This window comes from Somniosus microcephalus, unplaced genomic scaffold, assembly GCF_052327205.1.
Source record: "Somniosus microcephalus isolate GS21.2 unplaced genomic scaffold, FLI_Smic_1.0 scaffold84, whole genome shotgun sequence".
Lineage (NCBI taxonomy): Eukaryota > Metazoa > Chordata > Chondrichthyes > Squaliformes > Somniosidae > Somniosus > Somniosus microcephalus.
In genome coordinates this window covers 32,239-43,370 of record NW_028225271.1, presented here as the reverse complement: position 1 = coordinate 43,370, position 11,132 = coordinate 32,239, and positions in this window count along the sequence as shown.

Below are 11,132 nucleotides of genomic sequence, written 5' to 3'. Positions count from 1 at the left end.
CCTCCTCCCCTCTAAAGTGCGATTATTATTATTTTTGTTTTTCCTCATTTGTGTGGGGTGTCTTTTTTTTACCTTGCGGTGGCGTGCGCCGATCCAACCGACCCCTGGGCGTTGCGTGCTGGCGTCAGCGCGTAATCGGAGGGGGGGGTGATTGACGCGAGGCGCCCGCCAATCAGGAGCGCGAAAAACGTTGGGAGGACCGGGCGGGCTGACGGTCCTCCAACCAATGGCGGCGCGGGATGGAGGGGGGCGGGACCTCGGTGGGCTGCAGGCCGCTTTCCTGCTTTCATTGTCTGCAGGAGCTGTTAAAGGGAGGGGGTGGAAAAAAACCAGCTTGTGAGTGTTTATTCCTTTGTATTACCTTTATTGCAAGGCTATTCATCAACTGCATTCATTTAAAAATAAGTGAACCTTTTCTCTTTTCGACTTTTATCCAGAACAAAGAGCCCTGGTGCTGTGAACATTTTGGTGGGCAGCCACTTTTAAAGGGACAAAGACCAGCATTCTTCCTCCTCTCTCTCTCTCTCTCTTGTGAGTATTTGTGGTGGGTGAGAGGGTGGGGGGAGTCAAAGGGGACTGCGGCCCCTTTTCAACAAAAAAAATTGCTTGGCCATTTAAAGGGGAATGGGTGCCCCCCAGGTATTTAAAGGGGCAGTGCCTCTCTCTGTATCATGTAAGAGCAGGGAGGTTCTGCTTGAACTTTACAAAACACCAGTTAGGCCACCGCGTGCAGTTCTGGTCGTCCCCATTGCAGGAAAGATGTGACTGTGTGCTCCAGACGGGAGATTTACGAGGATGTTGCCAGGACTAGAGAATTTCAGTTACAAGGAAAGATTGAATACATAGAAGATAGGAGCAGGAGTAGGCCATTCGGCCCCTTGAGCCTGCTCCGCCATTCAATGAGATCATGGCTGATCATCCAAATTCAGTACCCTGTCCCTGCCTCCTCCCCATATCCCTTTAGCCTTAAGAAATATATAAGTACAGGAGTAAAGAAGTCTTACTCCAATTATATAGGACCTTGGTGAGACCACACCTGGAGTACTGTGTACAATTTCGATCTCCTTACCTAAGGAAGGATATACTTGCCATAGAGGGAGTGCAATGAAGGTTCACGAGATTGATTCCTGGGATGGCGGGACTGTCGTATGAGAAGAGATTGAGTAAACTAGGCCTGTATTCTCTTGAATTCAGAAGAATGAGAGGGAATCTCTTTGAAACTTATAAAATTCTAACAGGACTAGACAGACTAGATGCAGGAAGGATGTTCCCGATGGCGGGGGAGTCCAGAACCACAGTCTAAGGATAAGGGGTAACCCATTTAGGACAGAAATGAGGAGGAATTTCTTCACCCAGAGAGTGGTGAACCTGTGGAATTCTCTACCACAGAAGGCAGTGGAGGCCAATTTATTAAATATATTCAAGAAGGAGTTAGATATATTTCTTAAGGCTAAAAGGATCAAGGGATATGGGGAGAAGGCAGGGACAGGGTACTGAATTTGGATGATCAGCCATGATCTCATTGAATGGCGGAGCAGGCTCGAGGGGCCGAATGGCCTACTCCTGCTCCTATCTTCAATGTTTCTATGTCTTAAAAGAAATTAGCAAGGCGGAGAGGTTCAGGGAGGGAATTCCAGAGCTTAGGGCCGAGGCAACAGAAGACACGGCCACTGATGGTGCAGCGATTATAATCAGGGATGCTCAAGAGGGCAGAATTGGAGGAGCGCAGATGTCTCGGGGGGGGGGGGGCGGGGGGGAAGGTTCTTTTCTTTGGAACCGAGGAGGCTGAGGGGAGACCTGATTGAGGTGTATAAAATTCTGAGGGGCCGAGATAGGAAGGACCTATTTCCCTTGGCAGAGGGGTCCACAACCAGGGGGCGTAGATTTAAAGTAATTGGTTGGAGCTTTAGAGGGGAGTTGAGGAGAAATGTTTTCACCCAGTGGGTGGTGGGAGTCTGGAACTCACTGCCTGACAGGGTGGTAGAGGCAGAAACTCTCATCACATTTTAAAAGGTACTTGGATATGCACTTGAAGTACCGTAACCTACAAGGCTACGGACCAAGTGCTGGAAAGTGGGATTAGTGTGGAGAGCACTTAATCGGCCGGCACGGACAAGATGGGCCAAATGGCCTCCTTCTGTGCTGTAATTTTTCTGTGATTCTATCGCGGGGGACGGGTGGTTGTGAGGCTGAAGGGAATAACTAAGATAGGGAGGGGCGAGGCCATGGAGGGATTTGAAAACAAGGATGTGAATTTTGAAATCGAAGTATTGCTTAACCGGGAGCCAATGTAGGTCAGTGAGCACAGGGGTGATGGGTGAACGGGGCTTGGCGTTGAGTTACGACACGGGTAGTTTTGGATCACCTCAAGTTTACATAGGGTAGAATGTGGGAGGCCAGCCAGGAGTGCGTTGGAATAGTCGAGTCTAGAGGTAACAAAGGCCTGGGTGAGGGTTTCAGCAGCGGATGAGCTGAGGCAGGGGTGGAGACGGGTGATGTTACGGAGGTGGAAATAGGCGGTCTTTGTTATGCTGCGGATATGCGGTCGGAATCTCATTTCAGGGTCAGATATGACAGCGAGGTTGTGAACAGTGTGGTTCAGCCTCAGAGAGATGTTAGGGAGAGGGATGGAGTCAGTGGCTAGGGAACAGAGTTTGTGGCAGGGACTGAAAACAATTGCTTTAGTCTTCCCAATATTTAATTGGAGAAAATTTCTGCTCACCCAGAACCGGATTAGAGATTGTGGAGGGGTCGAGAGAAGTGGTGGTGAGGTAGAGCTGGGTGTCGTCAGCGTACATGTGGAAACTGACGCTGTGTTTTCAGATGATGTCACCAAGGGGCAGCATTTAGATGAGAAATAGGAGGGGCCCAAGGATAGATCCTTGGGGGACACCAGAGGTAACGATTCGGGAGCGGGAAGAGAAGCCATTGCAGGTGATTCTGTGGCTACGATTCGATAGATAAGAATGGAACCAGGCGAGTGCAGTCCCACCCAGCTGGACGATGGTGGAGAGGCATTGGGAGAAGGATGGAGTGGTTAACCATGTCAAAGGCTGCAGACAAGTCAGGAAGGACGAGGAGAGATAGTTTACCTTTGTCACAGTCACAAAGGATGTCATTTGATGAGACTTTGATGAGACTTCAGGGCCAAGTCAGTGAGGTGGATTGGGCTGTTTCTGGCCCGCTGGTTATTGTGGGCACAGCTGGACATCAGTGGGACCGGCTCTGCCCTGTTTGGACTCTAAGGCAAAATAAGCCAAAAAAAAACCCTGCTTCCCCCCTTACCCTTTCTACACTCCTTTTACAGGGTTTTAGAAGTGGAGCATTTACAGACAGGAAGCTCAAACCAAACATCACGTCAAGATCTGACAGTTACGTGATTCCTCAGGACCTGATTCAGTTGCTCCTCCAATCTGCTGGCACAGCCGTGAGTTCACACTGGGGAGAGAACTTTTAAATGTTCTGAAAGAGCTTCAAAATCTACAAATACCTGAAGCGACACCAGTGGCCTCACACTGGGGGAAACCCGTGTGTGGGAAGGGATTCACTCAGCCATCCACTCCGATGACACACCAGCAAGATCACACTAGGGAGAGACCTTTAACCCACTCTGTGTGTGGGAAGGGATTTATTGCACCCTCCGTGCTGCTGAGACACCAGCTTGTCCACACTGATGAGAGACCATTGACCTGCTCCGTGTTTTTGAAGCGATTCTCTCATTCTGCCACCCTCCTGAGACACTAGCTTATTCATAGTGATGAGAGACCGATTAAATGTTCTGACTGTGGGAAGAGATTTAAAAGGTCCCAGGATCTGAAGAGACACCAGCTGGAGAGACCAGGAGAGATTCTGTTCACCTGCTCAGTGTGTGGGAAGGGATTCACTCGGTCCTCGAATCTGCTGGCACACCAGCGAGTTCACACAGAGGATAGGCAGGTGAAACATTCTGACTGTGGGAAAAGCTTTCAAATGTCCGAGGAGCTGAAGGGACACCAGCTGGAGAGAGCAGGAAAGAGGCCATTCACCTGCTCTGTGTGTGGGAAGGGATTCACTCGGCCATCCCACCTACTGACACACCAGCGAGTTCACACTGGGGAGAGACCGTTCACCTGCTCTGTGTGTGGGAAGAGATTCATTCAGTCATCCCACCTACTGACACATCAGCGAGTTCACACTGAGGAGAGACCGTTCACCTGCTCCGTGTGTGGGAAGGGATTCACTCAGTTATCGCACCTGTTGAGACACCACGGATATCACACTGATGAGAGACCATTTAACTGTTCTGCCTGTGGGAAGAGCTTTAAAACCTCTGGGGAACTGAAGGTACACCAGCAAGTTCACACCGATCAGAGACCATTTACATGTTCTGTCTGTGGGATGAGGTTTAAAAGCTCCAGGAATCTGAACGGACACCAGCAAGTTCACACTGGGGAGAGGCCATTCACTTGCTCCGTGTGTGGGAAGGGATTCACTCGGTCATCCCACCTGTTGACACACCAGCGAGTTCACACTGATGAGAGACCACTTAATTGTTCTGACTGTGGGAAGAGCTTTAAAACCTCTGGGGATCTGAAGCAACACCAGCAAGTTCACACTGATGCAAGACCATTTACATGTTCTGTCTGTGGGAAGAGCTTTAAAAGCACTGGGATTTTGAATGGACACCAGCGAGTTCACACTGGGGAGAGACCGTTCACCTGCTCCGTGTGTGGGAAGGGATTCACTCAGTCATCCCACCTGCTGACACACCAGCAAGTTCACACTGATGAGAAACCATTTAAAAGTTCTGACTGTGGTAAGACATTTATATGTTCAAAGGGCCTGAAGAGACACCAGCTGGAGAGTGAAGGAAAGAGACTGTTCACCTGCTCAGTGTGTGGCAAAGGATTCACTCGGTCATCGCACCTACTGAGACACCAGCGAGCTCACATTGTTCTGTAGTGCAGAGCCCCGCAGACAGCTGGAGTGACATGAACATGGAATGGATGAATGTTTTATAAATTCTTGTACTGCTGTTTAATCTTTAAGACTGTTGTGCTGATGATTCCCTTCGATTGACTGTTCATGGTGTTACATAGAATGTACAGCACAAAAACAGGCCACTCGGCCCAACTGGTCCATGCCAGTGTTTATGCCCCACACCCACCCTACTTCAATTAACCCGATCAACATCTCCTCCCATTCCTTTCTCCCTTGTGTGGCTTCCCCATAAATCCATCTGTGCTGTTCACCTCAACTACTCCTTGTGGTAACGAGTTCCCCATTCTCACCATTCTCTGGATAAAAAAGTTTCTCCTGAATTCCCTCCTGGATTTATTAGTGACTTTTATATTTATAGCCACATAAATATGATGAGATTCTGTTAAGCTGACCAGTATGTTGTTGTACTTTGTCTTTTTCTGATGAATGAAACATTACTGAGCCCCTGTACCCGTGTTATGGGATGAAGTGCCAGACAAGTGAAGGCACAACGTCTGGGTGTGAATCTGATAACCTCACGGACCATATAGGTGTGATAACCAGACGGACTTGTGGTTATAGTCTGGTCACAGATGGACTAAATTCCCTGAATTAGCAGGAGTTCAGGAGGCGGTCAACAGACGGGTCCAAACAATCTCATTTCCTGAGCGGTAACCAAGCTTGTGTATAAGAACAGGCCACTTAAGCCGTTGTCAGTTGGAACAGACTCGAGAAGATCGTGCGTGAATCCACTGTACTTCTATTCTCCAGATTGAGGGAATTATCACCCGATCTGTGTTATGCAGCGCTCTTAATAAAGTCTGGAGACACAATTTGTGTTCTTGTGAGCTTGATTATCTGGTATCCGAAACCCTGGGACTCCCGATCATTAGAGTCAACCTCAGTGTGTGGAAAGGGATTCCCTGGTGTATCCCACCCACTGACACACCAGCGTGTCTACAGTGTGACTGCGGTGGGTCGATTCCACTGTTTCCGATGCCTTTAATCACATCCAGGACTAAACCATTCAGGCAACTGAGGCTTGTTAATGTTAAGAGCCCCCAATAACTGGGCTGGATTTAAAGATTATTCCCTGTTCTCTCAGTACTAGTGAGCAGAGAGAAGCTGATGTTATAGAATCATAGAGCACAGTAGGATGCCTTTCGGCCCATCGTGCTGCTGCTGGCTCTCTGAAAGAGCGATGCAATTAGTCCCACTGCCCTGCTCTTTCTCCACAGCCCTGCAAATTTCTGCTTTTAGTATATATCCAATTCCCTTTTGAAAGTTACTATTGAATCTGCTTCCACCTCCCATTCAGGCAGTGCATTCCAGATCATCACAATTTGCTGTGTAAAAAAAAAGTCTCCTCATTTCCTCTCTAGATTCTTTTGCCAATGATCTGAAATCTGTGTCCTCTCGTTACCGACCCTCCTGCCAGTGACAACAGCTTCTCCTTGTTTGCTCAATCAAAACCCCTCATAAATTTGCGCACCTTGATCACAGCTCCACTTAACCGTCTCTGCTCCAAGTTATATTGCCGTTGTTTTGTGAATTGTTGCTGTGATCGAGGTGCTGGATGTCCGTGCCTGGGGAATGGGACATTCTATCCTCGTGAGCACCGAGTGTCAGCATCCAGCAATCTCTGGTCAGGGACTGTCTTTTTAAACTGCCTCACCTCAGCTTTTTGAATCCCTGATTTCACTATTAAACATTTCAGAGTTTTTGCAGAGTGACCAAGGCTGAACAGATAAATGTGAGGTATTACATTTTGGTAGGAAGAATGGGGAGGTCACTTATCACTTGGAGGGTGCGAGTCTAGGTGGGGTAGAGGAACAAAGGGATCTCGGAGTACAAATACAGAAATTACTCAAAGTTGCGACACAGGTTAGCAAGGCCATAAAAAAAGCAAACCAAGCACTAGGGTTTATTTCTAGAGGGATAGAATTGAAAAGTAGTGAAGTTATGCAAAACCTGTATCGAACCTTGGTTAGACCACACTTGGAGTACTGCGTACAGTTCTGGTCGCCATATTATAAAAAGAATATAGGGGCACTGGAGAGGGTGCAGAGAAGATTTACAAGGATGATACCAGAAATGCGAGGGTATACATATCTGGAAAGGATGAACAGGCTGGGTCTCTTTTCTCTTGAAAACAGAAGGTTGAGGGGTGACCTAATAGAGGGCTTTAAAATTATGAAAAATGTTGATAGACTGGATACAGAGAGAATGTTTCCACTTGTGGGGAAGAGCATAACTAGAGGCCTCAATATAAGATAGTCACCAAGAAATCCAATAGGGAATTCAGAAGAAACTTCTTTACCCAGAGAGTGGTGAGAATGTGGAACTCGCTGCCACAGGGAGTGGTTGAAGCGAATAGTATCGATGCATTTAAGGGGAGGCTAGACAAGCATATGAGGGAGAAGGGAATCGAGGGTTATGCTGATAGATTTAGATGAGGAAAGACGGGAGGAGGCTCGAGTGGAGCATAAACACCGGCATGGACTGGTTGGGCCGAATGGCCTGTTTCTGTGCCGTATATCTGATGTAATCCTATGTCAAGTATCCCAGCTGGCTTAGCTCCAGGCACTTTAGCTCAGTGGGCAGCACTCTCACCTCTGAGTCAGAAGGTCGTGGGTTCAAGTCCCAGTCCAGAGACTTGAGCATAAAAATCTAGGCTGGCACTCCAGTACTGAGAGAGTGCTGCGCTGTCAGAGGTGCCGTCTTTCGGATGAGATGTTAAACCAAGGCCCCCGTCTGCTCTTTCAGGTGGATGTAAAAGATCCCATGGCACTACATTGAAGAAGAGCAGGGGAGTTCTCCCCGGTGTCCTGGGGCCAATATTTATCCCTCAATCAACATCACTGAAATAGATTATCTGTTCATTGTCACGTTGCTGTTTGTGGGAGCTTGCTGTGCGCCAATTGGCTGCCGTGTTTCCTACATTACATCAGTGACTACACTTCAGTGGTTCTTCATTGGCTGTAAAGCGCTCTGGGACGTCCTGAGGTTGAGGCGCTATATAAATGCAAGTCTTTCTTTCTCAGCAAGAGGGCGAGTGTCAGTGGTTGGAGGGAGGAGCTCAGTGTTGTCACTGGGTGGACACAGACAGATTGAAGCTAAAAGACAGAGAATGCTGAAGTTTGGAGTGATAACACCCAAAGTCAGGAGATGGACCCTTTGCCTAGATAAGGGAGGTGGTTGCTAAGAGACCCACAGACCTAATAACACTGCAAACTGCTCAGGCCGCAGACTTGTTGCAACATGTGAGGTCACGAGTGAGTTGGTGCCCAGACAACAGAGCCTTGGGCATTCCTGAGAGACACAAACTGGTTCTGTAACCGGGAGAACAGGTTGAGGGAGTCACTCTACGTGAGACGACTCATCTGAGGTGTTAACACAGAGTCAGCTTGGGAATGGGATGATCAATGAATCATAGAATCATAGAAATTTACAGCACAGAAGGAGGCCATTCGGCCCATCTTGTCCGTGCCGGCCGACAAAGAGCTATCCTCCCTAATCCCACTTTCCAGCACTTGGTCCGTAGCCTTGTAGGTTACGGCACTTCAAGTACATATCCAAGTACTTTTTAAATGTGATGAGGGTCTCTGCCTCTACCACCCTTTCAGGCAGTGAGTTCCAGACCCCCACCACCCTCTGGGTGAAAAACTTTTCTCCTCAAATCCCCTCTAAACTTCCAACCAATTACTTTAAATCTGTGCCCCCTGGTTATAGACCTCCCTGCTAAGGGAAATAGGTCCTTCCTATCCACTCTATCTAGGCCCCTCATAATTTTATACACCTCAATTAAGTCTCCCCTCAGCCTCCTCTGTTCCAAAGAAAACAACCCTTGCTTATAGCCAAAATTCCCCAGACCAGGCAACACACTCCTAAATCTCCTCTGCACCCCCTCTAGTGCAATCACATCCTTCCTGTAATGTGGTGACCAGAACTGCACGCAGTATTCTAGCTGTGGCCTAACTAGTGTTTTATACAGTTCAAGCATAACCTCCCTGCTCTTATATTCTATGCCTTGGCTAATAAAGGCAAGTATCCCGTGTGCCTTCTTAACCACCTTATCTACCTGTCCTGCTACCTTCAGGGATCTGTGGACATGCACTCCAAGGTCCCTCTGATCCTCTACACTTCTCAGTGTCCTACCATTTATAGTGTATTCCCTTGCCTTGTTAGCCCTCCCCAAATGCATTACCTCACACTTCTCCAGATTGAATTCCATTTGCCACTGTTCTGCCCACCTGACCAGTCCATTGATATCTTCCTGCAGTCTGCAGCTTTCTTCTTCATTATCAACCACACGGCCAACTTTTGCATCATCTGCAAACTTCTTAATCATACTTCCTACATTCAAGTCCAAATCATTGATTTATACCACAAAAAGCAAAGGACCCAGTACTGAGCCCTGCGGAACCCCACTGGAAACAGCCTTCCAGTCACAAAAACACCCTTCGACCATTACCCTTTGTTTCTTGCCTCTGAGCCAATTTTGGATCCAACTTGCCACTTTGCATTGGGTCACATGGGCTTTTTCTTTCTTGACCAGTCTGTCATGCGGGACCTTATCAAAAGCCTTGCTAAAATCCATATAGACTACATCAAACGCACTACCCTCATCGACCCTCCTTACCTCCTCAAAATATGCAACCAAGTTAGTCAGACACGACCGTCCCTGAACAAATCTATGCTGTCTGTCCCTGATTAATCCGTGTCTTTCTAAATGAAGATTTATCCTGTCCCTCAGAATTTTTCCCAATAATTTTCCCAACACCGAGTTTGGTTGACTGGCCTGTAATTACTCAGTCTATCCCTTTCTCCCTTTTTAATCAACGGTACCACGTTAGCAGTCCTCCAGTCCTCCGGCACCACCCCTGTAGCCAGAGAGGATTGGAAAATGATGGTCAGAGCCTCTGCTATTTCCTCTCTTACTTCTCTTAACAGTCTGGGATACATTTCATCCAGGCCTGGGGATTGTGCTTGACTAATCTACTGGAATTTTTTGAGGATGTATCTGGTAAAATAGATAAGGGAGAACCAGTGGATGTGGTGTATTTGGACTTTCAGAAGGCTTTTGATAAGGTCCCACATAAGAGATTAGCGTGTAAAGTTAAGGCACATGGGATTGGGGGCAAGGTACTGACTTGGATAGTGAACTGGTTGGCAGACAGGAAGCTAAGAGTTGGAATAAACGGGTCTTTTTCCGAGTGGCAGGCAGTGACTAGTGGGGTACTGCAGGATTGGTCCAAGGACCCCAGCTATTCACAATATATATTAATGATCTAGACGAGGGAACTAGATGTAATATCTCCAAGTTTGCAGACGACACAAAGCTTGGTGGGCGTGTGTGCTGTGAGGAGGATGCTGAGAAACTCCAGTATGATTTGGACAGGTTGGTTAATGGGGCAGAAGCATGGCAGATGCAGTATAAAGTGGATAAATGCGAGGTTATCCACTTTGGTGGCAAAAACAGGAAGGCAGATTATTATCTGAATGGCAATAGATTGGGAGAAGGGGAAGTGCAATGAGACCTGGGTGTTATTGTGCACCAGTTGCTGAAGGTAAGCATGCAGGTGCAGCAGGTGGTTAAGAAGGCAAATGGTATGTTGGCCTTCATAGTGAGAGGGTTCGAGTACAAGAACAAGGATGTCTTGCTGCAGTTGTACAGGGCCTTGGTGAGACCACATCTTGAGTATTGTGTGCAGTTTTGGTCTCCTTATCTGAGGAAGGATGTTCTTGCCATGGAAGGAGTGCGGCGAAGATTCACCAGACTGATACCTGGGATGGCAGGAATGACGTATGAGGAGAGATTGGGTCGATTGGGCTTATACTCACTGGAGTTTAGAAGAATGAGAGGGGATCTCATTGAAACTTATAAAATTCTAACAGGACTGGATGCAGGAAGGATGTTCCCGATGGCCGGGGAGTCCAGAACCAGGGGTCACAGTCTAAGGATAAAGGGTAAGCCATTTAGGACAGAAATGAGGAGGAATTTCTTCACCCAGAGAGCGGTGAACCTGTGGAATTCTCTACCACAGAAGGCAGTGGAAGCCAATTCATTAAATATATTCAAGAAGGAGTTGGATATATTTCTTAAGGCTAAAGGGATCAAGGGATATGGGGAGAAGGCAGGGACAGGGTACTGAATTTGGATGATCAGCCAT